Here is a 5,580-nt window from a genome sequence, read left to right as displayed (position 1 = left end):
ATTCAGATAAGCACAGACAAATTGACCAAGGGTTATTTCAGGCTTGTTTTTATGTGTTAGCTGCCTGATCAGTCAATTATGTTTATTTTTCTTTGCTATTCTGAGATATTTCTTCCTGGACGTGTGGGTGGCCTCTGATGAAACATTACATTGTGGGTATTTAATTGGGCCTTGTTTTTCTTTGAATACAGGCTAGTCCACAGTAGCAGCACAGAGGACTTTCACCAGGTCACAGGTTTATTTAAATGTCACTTGCAAAGACAAGCAAATGAGTTTGTTTCTGCCAGCTACATGTACTGTAGGGTGAAAGATTAATAACTCCAGACTTTGAACTTAATTTGATTCAAAGGGCACTATAAGATTTAGGCCTCATGCTTTGTGCAAATATTACCTTCAGCAGACAAGGAATATAGTCTTTGTCTGACAATTTAGGAATCAGGAGGCCCTGATGCGTTATCATGCATTAAATTCAGACTGGCTACTGAAGGGTTAAAACATTGCAGACCATCACAGACCTTGTGATCAATAGCCAGTGCATTCAATGACAACAGTCTCTTATGCTTGTAAAGTTGTGTAAATATCCAGTCAAGATCCAATGACTTGTTAATATACAACTGCTGCTAAAACATAGGTTACAGAAGGTTACATAACCTGTAGGTTAAAGGCAGGCAAACTACATTTTCCACAACCGTGCACGTTTCAGAATGACTGGATTTACTCACATAAGTGGACTCCCAAATGACCTGGGTAATCAGAATCTCCTAAAAGTCAATTTTGGGGTCATTTTAGACTGTTTAGAGAGAGAGAGAGAGAGAAACTATTACATCTATGCATGCATCAAAGGGTTAAAGTTAAACTAAGACTTTTAGGACTAAACAACAACAAACAAATTCAGGCTGTTTATTTATGTAAAAAAAAATACTTTTTGTCATTTCAATAAACAGAAATAAACAAAAAAAAAGGAAGAAGAAAAAGAAAAGAAAATGGTAAGACACTATTTTATATGTTTATTTGAATTAAATTTATATGTAAAAAAACATACAACTACATTACTAAAATTTTATTAAATTAAGGTGAAAACAGAACATAAAAACACAGGAGACATGCCCCCTTCAAACTATTTAAGTTGCCTATTTGCATCACATATCTGTCGACACTCCAATAATGATATGAACACTATTTTTAACAATATCGCAACACATCCAGTCTGCTAAATCGTATTGTTAGCTCAGTATTTACTCCTCTGTGGCATCCGTTATTCCTGTTCATATACATTTGTGTGGTTTTATTTACAGTGCTAAAATGCTGGGGTCTTCCTGCCATTGTCTGAATGATTATCTTCACCTGAGTGATAAGACGAGTCTTTACATTCAATCAGATGGACACCCCACCTTTGTTTTGACTACACACTAATGCTTATAGATAAATATAAAAACGACATGGCATAGTCGAGCAGCTGCAGTGTCACAGGAACAATTGCTTTATTTTAAAAACATAAACTTACTAGTCTTACAAATGTTGTGTTGATAAAGTGCAATCAACAAAAAGCTGTAAGCTAACATTAAAAATTGCCTTTCCTTTTTATGTTTGTTCAATTTATAGTGATATTGTGAAGTATTATAAACTATTTCTAACTAAAATCATAGTGAAAGTTAAAGTTTACAGTGACCTTGTGTGCTCCCAGATATTTTGTCCTTGATTCTCCACTGTACGTCATAAACACACTGTAGTAAGAGAGGACACCTTCCTTCCTCTAATACACAAATGACACGTACTACAAAACTATAAATAGCTGCTTTGTCTATTTTAAACTACAAAGTGTATCCTTTAGATAGTTAAGATGGGCTTCAGTGCCAAGTGGTGGAAGTTTCAATTAATTTAAACAAATGGACTAATGCACTGTATACATATGCATGTTTAGACGACTGTAAATCTCCTCAATGCATAGTTTTAAAGGGTAGTGCAGCTCAGAAAGGAACATTTTGTCATCATTTACGAACCCTGATATTATTATAAACTTTTCTCTCCCATAGAACACAAAAGAGAAGTTTGGAAGAATCTCCATGTTGTTCTTTTTCAGTTAATGATGACATTTTGTTTTTATTACTAATCTTTGAAGTTCTATATCACACACAAAAAAAGTTTTTTTTGGCTCTGAAGTAAAGTGCTCAAATATCAAAACAAAAATATAAACTGGACCATGTGATTTATTTGTTGCATGATCATGATAATTACACTCTAAAAATGGTGCTAAATAGTGGTTCATTGGCTCATAATCATAAGGCAGCCACTTTAAGTACTATAGCACCTGTCTTTAAAGGTGCTTTACAGTGCATTTGTCAAATGATGCTATTTAGAACCATAAGAGGAACCCATTCTCCTCAGATTTTAGATATGTTTTCAACTCTCATATGTTTGCTATGAATGTGAATTTACTACAATGGCAACAGCTTTTTGAATCACTACCACACTTTTCTGAGGTCAAAAAGTCAAGGCCTGGAATATTTCCATTGGGGGCAAAAAGGTTGAAAACCATGTTTTCTTCAGGAAATAATACACTGTATTTTTATTTATTTATCATTTCCCCTACTAAACTAAAAGAGAGTTAGAGAACTTTAAAGAACTATACATGGGTATAACGGGTTCTTTGTATGGCAGTGGTTATAGCACCTTAACCATACCGAAGAACAGCCGAAGAACCAACAACCAAAAAAAAACTGAAACAAATTACTAGCTTTATTTAGTCGCTGACCAACAAAAAACTGATAAATTCTTTATTTGTTAGAAAAATGTATTTTATATTTACTTTTCTCTGGACTTTTGTTCATCCACTATATAAAAATATTGATCAGTTAGAATTAAAATAAAACTATACTTTATAGTTTCCCAAAACCTAGAAACCTAATCATTCTGATAAATGTACATTCTTTTTTTTATTTCTTTATAAATAAAATAAAAAGCTAACATTTCTGAGCTATAGTTTCCAATAGAAATCTATGTTGTTGTTTTTTTTTTTTTTAGGATAAGATTAAGCACTACAAGAAATTTGTAAGTTCAATCAGTTGTAAAATTACAAATTTGGTTTCAAGTTAAGGATACTGTAAATCCAATAAAATTTAAGAATCACCATCATCTACCCACTGTCTATATGGAATCAGTATATTTACAAATGTAATTTTGGGTGCGTGTGCAAATATCGCCAGAGAGTTCGTCTGGCGTCTGCCTGCTCTTCCTGAAGCATCTGTTCACGCCCAGCGCAGTTGTCTCAGACAATAACCTGAGCGTCTGCGTGCGTGTTTGTGTGTGCATTTCTTACTAGCGTGTTTTTATTATATGTCAGCACTATGCTACTGGCTCCAGACTAACACCCCATTGTCTGTGCAACTATTGTTTGTTTACTAGGCCGAAAGAAGGACAAAGACGGGAACAGTTTCTGGTCTACACTTCTGGGAGCTGGCGTCGTGTGGCATCCCCAAAATGGTGGGTGTGGGCTCATTGTTTTGGGGGATTTAAAATGGAAGTTCCTTCACTCTGGAGATTTGGCAAACGCTTGGGACATGTACTTCAGATCATCCGAGCTTCCATGGGATCCTGTTCAAACTGAAAAGACATTATGATCAAGGCCTAAAATGCACTAAAATGTAGAGAGGTGTTGAAAAAAAAGACTTTCATCAACCTTCATTTCCCACTGCCCAGCTTTGAAACCACATGCTCCTTCATAATGAAAGAAAATGAATAAGGCCGATTATCACGCTGATATGAAGTCCTTAATGGGTGGACTCGTTCCCAGAGGCCCAGAGGACCATTGCATGAGACCATGCATTGCCTCTGACTGACCTGCTATCAAGCATCGAGGTGCTGGGAAGCTGTGCTTGCCAGTTGGCCTCGCTGCTGATAAGGTCAGATTTGTGGAGGTCTCTCCGAGAGAACAGGAGTGGCACAGATCTTGCAGTTAGTGGCAAACCCAATTATATAATGCCTTTATTGCTACCAAGAGTATTTGGAATGGATTTCGAGTTCAGTTCTGGCTAAAATTACAATTTGTCAGCATTTACTCACCCTTCGGTATTGTTTTATTAGTGAATTTTTTTTTTAATTCTCACTACTAACTGTTAACTACAACTTTTGTTTCAATAAACTCCTAATTTGCTGCTTATTAATAATTAGCAATGTAATTTAATTTAATTTAACAACATATGATGTTGCATAAAACCTTACTGATAAGAAAAATAAAACAATTCTGCAAAATGTCAGTTTATGTTTTTTTTTCACTGTAAATTATAAGATGACTTGCTCTTATTCACTTCAAATTATTATTTTCTTTAATTAAATGTAACAAACATTTACTGTAAAATCTGTAAAAATAAAAAATATATATATTTTCACATCATCGTTCAAATCATCTGAAGCCATAAAATAAAAGCTTACACTGTTAACAAAACAAACAAGTAAACAAACAAATGGAAAATGTACTTGTGATTTTCTACCATGACATTATGCATTAGTTTTACAGACATTTCTGGACATAGGTCTTAAACACAACACAATGCAGCGCAAAATTTAAAATATGGGTAAAAAGCTTGTAAAAAATTGATATGAGAAAACCCTTAATTTTCCTATTTATTTACAGTGTTTTTTATTTATTTATATATTTATGTGTGAGACTGTGGTAATGTGATATGTAAAACCTGTGCAAACAAAATTTCCCAAGTGGTGAATAAAATCAACTGCCAGCATATGTCTGATTCTGTTAAATAAATAATAATAAATAAAATGTAATAAATGTTCTTTAAAAAATAAAAATCTTATTTAAAAAAGATAGGGTATATATGTGTTGGATGGGGATTGGATTACCCCTTTGCTCTGCCCTTTGGGTAATGTTCATCATTGTTTTGACCCACACCTATGTTGAATACTCATTTGTCTAGTCCTGTTATATATATATATAATCTGTTTTGAGATGTGCTGAAGTTGCATTTGGTCCCATATTTTATCACATACCTTGTCAGTGCTGTGTGCTTGCTTGGCCCTTTGTTGTGATAAACAGGTTTTCCAGCCAGTTCTACCATATAACCTTTACAATTAATGCAGAATGCAGCAACAAGATACATTTTTGATGAGCCAAAAAGAACGCATGTCACACGTTTATCAGTTTGCACTGGCAACCAATAGCTGCTCGTATAAAATTCAAGGCATTAATGTCTGCCTACAAAACCACCACTGGCTCTGCACCCCTTTACCTAAATTCATTACTTCAGGCGTATGTGCTCTCTAGAAGCTTGAAAAAGAGGCACAAAATCACTTTCACTGAAATCACCACTCAATCTGAGCAGCTGAGTCCTTAGCCCATTTTTAAGAATCGGCTAAAAACACCTCTTCTATTTTTTTTTTTTACTCTATAACGCTAGCACTCTCTATTCTAATTCTATTCTTTAAAAAACTTTGTCCCTTTTAGACATGCACTCAATAATTTTACTGCTTCTTTTCTTTTTTTCTTTTGTAAAGCACTAGCTTTTCTAATCTTTTTCTATTCTATCTGTTTTCTTTTTATTTATTATACAACTAACAAATGCAAAAGAG

Source organism: Carassius auratus, chromosome 16 (genome assembly GCF_003368295.1).
Source record: "Carassius auratus strain Wakin chromosome 16, ASM336829v1, whole genome shotgun sequence".
Classification (NCBI taxonomy): Eukaryota; Metazoa; Chordata; class Actinopteri; order Cypriniformes; family Cyprinidae; genus Carassius; species Carassius auratus.
This window is presented reverse-complemented; position numbering follows the sequence as displayed.